Here is a 10,037-nt window from a genome sequence, read left to right as displayed (position 1 = left end):
CCCCTGCATGACTTCTAAGCCTGTGAGCAAAGAGGTGGCTAGCGTAGTTGCACTCCGTTCTGCAGAGCTGTGTTGTCTATGAGCCGATTGGTGACAAGCTCGCTCAGCATCAGGTCTGCCTCTAGCTCCCTCTCCCTCTCTACGTTCAGCCTTGTCATGGCCTTACCAGCTGGCTAGAATGTGTTGTGTCTCGTGCACCTCTAAGTCTTGCTGCAATTTCCTTGTCCTTTGCTCGCGGTTATATACCGTGATGCTCTGCAGTGCTTTCCTAGCTGCCTTCCTCTCATCCTCAAGGCTTGTAACTACTTACTCAATCGGTCTGCTGTAGATCATGGTCCTTGTTAGTCAGTCGTATTGGTTGACCATATGTTGCAATTCGATTGGGAACCCACCCAAGTCCAGCTGGTCATCCTCTCGGTTCACGTCTGCTCTTGACATTTCTGCAGCCTCTCGCTCCACCAGGTTGTCGATCAGTCCAATCAGCTGAGGTAGCGACTTGCCCACAATCTTGTTATCTTCGATCTTGTTATCTTCGAACTCTTTGGGGTCTTCAGGGTCCTATTGACGGGGCTCTGTGGTACCCAGCTACGTCTTAGGGTCTGCTCCTACTGGTGGGTTCTTTGAATTATTATGATTCTATGCGAGTTTCTTGTTATTAAAAGCAGTTGCCAATTTTATTCACACTTGTGCTTAGTGCTTTCCTGTTGAGTGTTGAAATGACTTGTTTTTTGGCTGATTTTTGTTGTTTTTGAGAGCTGAATGGTTGATTTTATGGGATGATTGGTTGATTTGGAAGTGGATTGAGAGTGTTTTGGATGATATTGATTGTGTTTTGGAAGTTCATGATGTTTGTTGATGGTTCTGTGATGTTCTGATAGGTTCTGAATGGTTCTGTATACCTTCTGTTTTGTTCTGTTTTGGTCTGTTTTGTTCTGATTGTCTTCTGAAAGGAGGGAAGGAGTATTGATTGATGAAGAATGAGATATTGTGAAAGTTTATTGAATAGTTTTTGAGAGTTTGGAATGATTTGAGAATGAGTTATGAGGTTTTGATGACCTTCTGTAACCTTCTGTAGGTCTTCTGTAGAGCTTCTGCTTCTGTTCTGTCTTTGTTCTGGTATTGTTATGTAGACTGTTCTGTATGCTTCTGTAAGTGTTCTGTGGAATGTATGTGTGACTTTGGGAAAGTTTTCTAGCCTTGGAAAGAGGTGAATACAAGTGCAAAAGAGCTGAAAGAAGTGGAAGAAGTAGCTGCTGAAGACTGAAGAGAAGACTAGAGTGAAGTGATAGTAGTGAGCTGTGAAGAGACACTGTAGTGGCTCTGGTGACCCTTCATATCAAACATACCTCTTGGGAGGGGTATCCACGACCTAAGAGTGATTATTGAGAGTAATTTTTGAGAGATTGTAGTGAGGATATGATGTATTATTGATGGAGTGAGAGAGAGAGAGTCAGAGATAGCCAATTCTACTCAAACAGAGTGATTGTATATGAGAGATTGAGAGAGAAGACTATGAAGATATTGAAGATAAATACTATGTGATGTTTTTCCATTCAAAGATGGTGTATTTCTTTGCTTTCTTTGTTCTATTGATGGATTTTGTGAAGATGTTGAAGAATATGGTTGATTCTATTAAAAACCGTGGGAGATCTACATGATGCTGCATGAAGATTTGTTGTGCCTGGTGTTCTTTTCTTCATTGTGATCATATGAAACATGGTAAACAAGCTTGTTGATGTTACAAGATAGATTTTCTTGCAAGAGAATTCCCTTTTCCTTGGTGTTCCTCTTGGGGCTCCATGTTTTTGGTGCGCAGCCGGGGAAACTTGCCATCAACAAGCACCAAAAGAGGCTGAAAATGAAGGAATTGGCATTGCCAAGAAGAGAAGAATTCAATGGATGTTTGTAAAGTTCCTTCTTCCACTGAAGAGTTGGAATTCCTCATAATCAAAGCCACTTTCCACAAGAAGTTCATCCCACAATGGCGGAAACACATCACCATCATGATGCATGCTCTATGTGGTGGACAGTTTCCTCTTCCTGTTGAAGCAGCAGAAACTTGCATCTTGGTGGCAAACTGTTTGGGAATGAACTGAAGAGCAGAAATAGAGAGAATGACCATCCATGGAAGATTTGGCATTTATTGAAAAGTTTCTAGACAACATCAAGTGGGAGATTGTGAAGAAGCTTCAGGAGTCTTGGTCTGTAGAGGTTCACAAAGACAAGAAGGAAAAAAGTTGGAATTTGTTCGTGGACGCTCAACAGCAAGATACATGGGATGCTTGGTGTACTGATAATCTTCTGTTTGTTCAATTAGCAACCCACTGGAAGCTGGTAGACAGAGTGTTTTTCACAACATACACTGTTGAAACCATCAGAAGCTGGCATTACTATGATGATGGCACCACCACAATGCTCAGATGTATGCATTTTGACACCTTCAGAACCGAATACCTTCCTCTGTGCAGTGGCATGAAAGCAGAATTTAGGGACATTGAAAAGAAAGAAGTAGAAGAAATGTTGGCAAGAGATTTCTCCAGAGACTGAAGCCTTCTGTTAACCCTCTGTGGAGCACTAACAACATAGTGGAGTCAACCCCCTGATGAATGATGCAATAAAGAGGCAAGAGTTAGAACGAGTCCAGAGGTACGTGAGAAGAGAGAAAGCAAGGATCAGAGCCGAGAGCGAGCTCGCAGCAGAAGCCGCCTTTGACGCCCTTGCGGAACTCTTTACAGAAGTCCCAATGGCACATCAAGCCCTTCCTCCTCCTGCTGGAGGTCCACTTCCAAGCCAGATCCGTCCTGGAAATATTGATGACAGGCCAGCGAATGTAGTCCCATTGCCAGTTTTTAAGGGAGAGTACAATGAAGACCCCGATCTTCATGTAGCAAAGTTTATGGTAGCGTGTGTGGCTAACAATGCCAGAACCCCTGAGCATTGGTTGGCAATATTCCCCGCCACTTTCAAGGGCACGGCGTTTCAGTGGTATGAGAGACAAGCAACAGGAACTTTTGGCACATGGGACGACCTGAAGTTGGCCTTCCTCACTAAATTCAGGCGTGAAGGTTTTGAAGAGCGGATGCGAGAGGAATTTATGAACCTAAGTCAATCCTCTGGAGAAAGAGTAGAAGCTTATGTCTCAAGAATGGAATCCATCCTGAAGAGATGGACTAACCATAATCTAGATGATGGCATTCAGAAGGGAGTGTTTCTCAGAGGATTACAACCAGAAGACCGTAAGTTTGTGGAGCTACAAAGACCAGCCACACTACAAGCTGCAACAGAAGGTGCAAGACTGTACGATGAAGTGGAAGCTAGACTAGCAATGAATATAGGAAGAGGAGTCCTACCCCCTCTGATGCCAGGAATGATGTACCCACCAAATGCAGTTCCAGGGACTGTTCCCTATCCCTACCAACAGATGTCCCCGGTATCACAGTACAGTGCACCAAATCCACAGTGGCCACAATCCATGCCTCAAATGATGGCTCAACCACAACAACAATGGTCCCAACCAATTTCCTCAATGCCAAATCAGCAGCAATAGTGGAATCCTACCAACTGGAGCCAACAGCCAACAGTTCAAATAGGAGCACTGAATCAGAACTAGAACAGAGACCCCTCTGTACCAGCCCAACCCGTTTATGCAGTGATTACAGAGACTCCTCAAAACCCTCCTGCCAGTACGTCCGGAGGAGAAAGCTTGAAGGATTACTTATCCAACTCAGTTGCCAACATCAAAAAGGAGTTGATGGATGTGATTACAGAACAACTACAGACGTTGAAAGTGAATACCGCTAGCATATCCAACGTTGCAGGAGCAGGAAGAGATGTGATGCGGTCAAATACTTGGTGTGGTAAGTGTCATCAAGCAGGCCATTTAGTCACTGAATGTACACGAAATCCAACCATCCCTGGAGCCTTCTGTTCCTACTGTTTGCGGAAGAACCATACAGAGGACATTTGCTCTCTGAAGGAGATGCATGATAGGAGAAGAAAGGAAGAAGACGCAAGATTTAACTTGCTGGAATCCAAAATGACAACACAAGATATTGGACCCAAGCCTAGAGAGTTTGGTCCTAATTTCGGACCCAGAAGATTTCCCTCTCAAAGTTACAGAGGAAGACAGTCTGGCGGTGGTCAGAGATCAGAAGTGGAGTGTTACAGATGCGGAGAAAAGGGACACATCTCACCAAATTGTCCAAATCCTCGAAGGTCAGTGGATTACAAGCCCTTAGGCAGTCGATGCAAAGGAGAAGGCCACACTGCAAAAGACTGTCCAAGCCCAGCCCCAGCAAAAAACAGTGCTACTGATAGTCCGTCCAAGGCCCAAGAGCCTACCTCCAATTTGGTAGAATTGGAAGTTGCTGCCATCATGCGTGCAAAGCAGAAGGAACCACCTATCCAGAAAGAAAATAACCCTCCTGCCAGAACAGTGAAGTTCAATCTTCCACCAGAAGAACAGAACAGAACAGAGCCTAACAGTGCCGTACAGAGCCCTACAGTGCCACAGAGAGTTACAGAGACAGTTACAGAGACAGGACCAGAGGTCCAGGATACAGAAGAGGAGGAAGTGCCACAAGTGGCCGAAGAAGCTCCTGTAATTCCTCTGTTGGAAAAAAGAGGGAAAATGAAAATGGGTGTTGCTCCATTCCCTAACCAGTTAGAGAAGCCAGTGGATCCTATTAAGGAATACGATCTGGTTAGAGATCTAGATACCTTTAAACCAAACCTCACATTTCGACAATTATTGATGTTGTCCCCCAGTTGCCGGAAAAGATTCAAAAGTATATTGACAAAAAGACGTGGTTTAAGGATTGCTCCCTCAACAGTGACAAAGTCCAACAAGGCTCCAGAGCCTGTAAAAGAAGTGGATGTGGCTAATGCTTTTCTAGATCCGGGTACTCCAGAGACTGGCGTATGGATAGAAGGTTGCTTTATTTCAAATGCACTGATTGATGGTGGTTCATCAGTGAACATTATGACGGATGTGACAATGAAGGATCTAGGCCTACAAGGTGTGCAACCAACCCAATGGCTCATCAGACTGGCGGATCAGAGTAGAATCAAGCCTTTGGGCATTCTTCCATATGTGAAGACTACTGTGGCTGGAAAAGATTATTGGCTGACCTATTTGGTGGTGAAGCCAAACTCTTATGGTACATCCTATCCTCTGTTACTAGGCAGACCATGGCTTTTTGAAGCCTGAGCAAGGACGGATTGGTTTAAAGGAACTTTGACCTTGGGTAGAGGACCCAACAAAGTGGTGCTGAAACTGTATGGTTCTCAAAAAGGACATGGATCCACCTCCTTGGAATTATCTTCTGATTCCCCTAATGAGGCTACAGATGGAACATCAGCAGACGAAGATGCTGTCAAACAGATCCTTCCCAAGAAAATAATGGCACATTCCTTAACAGTGGATACTGTAAGCCGACTTCCAAAAGATGCAAAGCCATTATCAATGGGTGAATACTTCCTGCCTAAACCAGAAATGACTTCGGAAATCACTTCTGACAGTGAGATAGAACCATGGATGTACTGCTCTCCCTGTTACATGGTCACAGCAGAAGCAGAAGCAGAGACAGAGGCAGGAGAGGAAATAGAGAATCTGTTCTTCTGTTACAGAGCTCCTACAGAAGCAGAAGCAGAAGCAGAGACAGAAGCAGACGCAGAGACAGAGACAGAGACAGAAGAGGATGAATATGATATGGACGAAGAAGGTGATGAAAGTGAGACAGAAGAGTCTATCCCACCTGAAGAGGATACATTTGAGGAAGAAGTTCCAGAAGTATCAGAAGCCGATGAGCTCATGCTATGGGACAGAATGATGATGGTACCATTTGGTCTGGTAAATGGATCTTCTCATATGCAAAACCTTTATAAGAAATGGATTAAGAAGAACAAGCCGTCTTTCAGCAGTGGCTCATGCCGTCCTAACCCATTTTTGCCAAAGAAAGAAGATGATGATGCACCGTGCCAACAAGCACCAGTCCGACAAACCCAACAGAAATCAGAGGGTCCCTGTTATGTGACGTTCTTGGATGTGTCATCTTCAGAAGATGAGTCCTCAAGCCAAGAGGTAATTAATTTTGACACCAAACCCGAAACAGCTCTTATCCCATTCCAACATCTTATGGAGCAACCTAAGTTTCCACCAAAAGAAGAAATTGGTTCTAGTGGGACATCAGAAGAGGACACCACTCCCTTGAAAGAGTCGGATCTGTATCCAGAAGCAGTCCGTGGGACCTTCATCCGTGAAGTAGAAGGTGAAAGGCAGTTAACCTTTGTGGATTCAGAAGGCACTGAATGCCACTTGAAGGTGGGTAGCAGCCTCCCAGAAGAGGAGTTGTCAACCTTGTACAACTTGTTGAAAGAAAATTTGGACGTGTTTGCATGGTCTTACAAAGACCTAAAGGGGATTGATCCCACAATATGTCAACATCATATTGACTTGGAGCCTGATGCCAAGCCAGTACGGCAACGACAGAGGCTAATGAACCCGAATTATTCCACATTGGTGAAAGCGGAGCTGCTGAAGCTTCTGGAAGCCGAGTTCATCTATTCGGTGGCAAATAGTGAATGGGTTTCACCCATCGTGGTTGTACCCAAGAAGAATGGCAAATTGCGAATATGTGTGGATTTTCGAAAGCTTAATTCCAAGACGAAGAAGGATCATTTTCCTATCCCTTTCACAGACCAACTGTTGGACACAGTGGCAGGATATGAACTTTATTCTCTTTTGGATGGATTCAGCGGATACAACCAAGTCCAAATCGCACAAGAAGACCAATCCAAAACAACCTTCACCACAGAATGGGGGACCTACGCTTACCAAGTGATGCCATTTGGGCTCTGCAATGCCCCTGCTACTTTCCAACGAGTCATGATGGCTGCATTTCAAAATCATCTGCACGACTTTATTGAAGTATATTTGGATGACTTCTGTGTCTATAGTTTGATCCGTGAACACTGGGAACACCTGGAACAATGCTTTGACCGATGCCGGGAGTATGGGACCTCAACCCCGACAAATGCATCTTTGGGGTCTCTTCTGGAGTTCTGTTGGGCCACATTGTCTCAGCACAAGGGATATCAACAAACCCTGCAAAGATCGAAAAGATTGCAGCTCTGACAGCACCCACCAACCTCAAACAGTTGAGGGGATTCTTAGGTCATGTGGGTTACTACAGAAGGTTCATAGCCCATTTTGCAACAAAGGCAACTTCCTTGCACAAGCTTCTGAGGAAAGATGCAGAGTTTACTTGGACGGAAGAATGTGACAAAGCCTTCCACACTCTGAAGCAGTGTCTGATAGAAGCACCCATTCTGCAACCTCCTGATTGGACGAAAGAGTTCCATGTACACACCGATGCATCAATTGAAGGCTTAGGTGCTATCCTCTGCCAGAAGGGCTCCTCGAAGTTGGATCAACCGATCTATTATGCAAGCCGAAAAGTCACTGATAGGGAACGGAACTATACAGTGACAGAGCTGGAGTGCTTGGCAATGGTGTTTGCCCTGGAGAAGTTTCGCCACTACCTCCTATCCACCCACTTTAAATTTTATGTGGATCATGAGGCCCTATCCTTCCTAATGAACAAAGCGGATGTGAAAGGACGAATGATGAGATGGCTCCTTTTATTCCAGGAGTTCGACTTTGAGGTGATTACTAAGCCTGGTCGTTCCCATGTTCTGGCTGATCATCTATCGCGTATCCCACAAACTGCAGACGAGGAGCAGGATGATCCAGACCTCCCTGATGCTTCCTTATTCTTGGTAGAAACTGTCACTCCCTGGTATGCGGACATTGCCAATCTGCTGGCAACCCAACAATACCCTCCTGGTATTTCTAGTCGGGAAAGGAAGAAGCTCATGTTAGAATCAGCCCCCTACACCCTGCTAGGCGGTGCACTGTACAAGAAAGGCAAAGATGAAGTGCTCAGAAGATGTGTTGCAGGAGATGAGATTGGGATTGTTCTGAAGGCTTGCCACGACGAGCCATGTGGAGGTCACTTTGCAGGAGAAGCTACGGCCAGGAAGGCTCTGCTAGCAGGTTATTGGTGGCCTGCAATTCACAAAGATTCCTATGATTACTGTAAAAGATGTGATGCTTGTCAAAGAATGGGGAAACCCACCAAGACAAGTGCCATGCCACTGCAACCTATCCTTCCTTTGAAGCCGTTTGAGAAGTGGGGTATTGACTTCGTAGGTCCGATCGACCCTCCCACCAGAAGGAAACAGAACCGATACATCCTCGTATGTACGGATTATGTCACAAAGTGGTGTGAAGCTAAAGCCCTAAAGCGGGACGATGGTAACAGCGTGGCCCTGTTCATGTACGAGAATATCATCACCCGTTTTGGCAGTCCCTTAGAGCTGGTAAGTGACAGAGGCACTCATTTCCTTAACAAAGTCATGGAAGAGTTGACAGAGTTGTATAAGATCCGCCATCGCAAGTCCACTCCTTATTACCCCAGAGCCAACGGCCAAGTCGAAGTCACCAATCGCATCCTCTGCTCGATTCTGACAAGAACAATTGCTGCACATCGTCGTGATTGGGACGATCGACTTACAGAGGCCCTCTGGGCGTACAGAACCTCCCATAAAGCAGCAACGGGACAGATACCCTTCCAGCTGGTGTATGGTACAGAAGCAGTTTTTCCTGTTGAATTGGAACTACCCTCTTTGAGAGTGGCTATCAAAGAGCGTTTGGGGGATGATGATTCACTGCAACGTCATCTCCTGCACTTGGAATGTTTGGACGAAATTCGTAGGATGGCTCTACAGTGCATGGAAGCCACGCAAGCTCGACGCAAGGCTTACCATGACAATTTCATCAAGCACAAGGAGTTCAAAGAAGGTGATTTGGTCCTAGCCTATGATTCACGATTTGGCAAGTTTCCTGGCAAGCTCCAACAGCGGTGGATGGGCCCCTATAAGGTACTTGCAGTCAACCCTAATGGTTCTGTTCAAGTGCAGACCGTTGATGCCTCTGATGATCCCTTTCTGATCAATGGATATCGCCTGAAGAAGTACTTCCCTCCTTGGGGATCTTGACAATTACGGACACTTGATCCTTCCCCTCATTGGCACGGCACTGTACTTCTTATGATGCTACTTTTGATAGCCGTTCTTCAATCACTTCTGATGAAGAGGGTGCAACCCTCTGTCCCCTCCAAACCCCCTTCCAGTCTTGATTTCTTATCCTCTATTTTCCACCAGCGACAGTGGCGAGGTTGGTCTTGAGACATGGTTTTTCTACCATTCCCTTGCTCAACTGGAAGGAAAAAAAAAAAGAGAACAACAAAACAAAACAAAATATATCGGTTATGGGAGAAAAGGACTTAGGTCCCTGTCATGCCGACCTCTTCTTCGAGAAAAGGTGGAAACACCCTCGGGAATAGGGGAAAATAAGAATAAGAAAAAGAAACAAAGAAGAAAAAGAAAAAAACAAAATAAATCTGTTATGAGAGAAAAGGAAGCAATTCCCTGTCATAGCAGGCCTCGTTCCAAGAAAAGGTGATAAACACCCTTGGGCGAGACACTGGCTGTGGAAAAGGTGGTAACACCCAGCAGTCCAGAAAGTGGATTCATTAATTGATATCCCTAGGATCCAATTCCGACGCTGCCTCCTTTGGTACGCTGTGTCCTGGGTCTCTTTGCAAAGTGACTAACTGTCCTCTAGCAGACGACATGTTCCTATCCAACACAATGTTCGATTTGATGGCTACCTCCTTGGGTACGCCTCTTCAACAACTGATGACACGATCTTCATCGACAACCCCTTGAGTGATGTGAGCTTTCATCCTAACCGGATGGGGAAGTGAGTACGGTTGCCCTCTGTATCTATCAACAGAGAGTGAGACAGAGGGTGGGGCGAGAGACCAATCTTTTCCCTTCAAATCAAATGAGAGGTGAGAAGTGTGAATGAAGTGTTGCACGCACGGGAGGGGCCTCTCAAAGCACAAAGCACGATTTGTTCTGTGCACTGCACCATAAGGCTCCCTGGCCTTCTTTCTTGCACCGTATGCTGG

The sequence above is a fragment of the Lygodium microphyllum genome, chromosome 1 (genome assembly GCF_053477565.2).
Source record: "Lygodium microphyllum isolate KBCC chromosome 1, Lygodium_microphyllum_v1.1.10, whole genome shotgun sequence".
Classification (NCBI taxonomy): domain Eukaryota; kingdom Viridiplantae; phylum Streptophyta; class Polypodiopsida; order Schizaeales; family Lygodiaceae; genus Lygodium; species Lygodium microphyllum.
Note: the sequence above shows the minus strand (reverse complement) of the source record.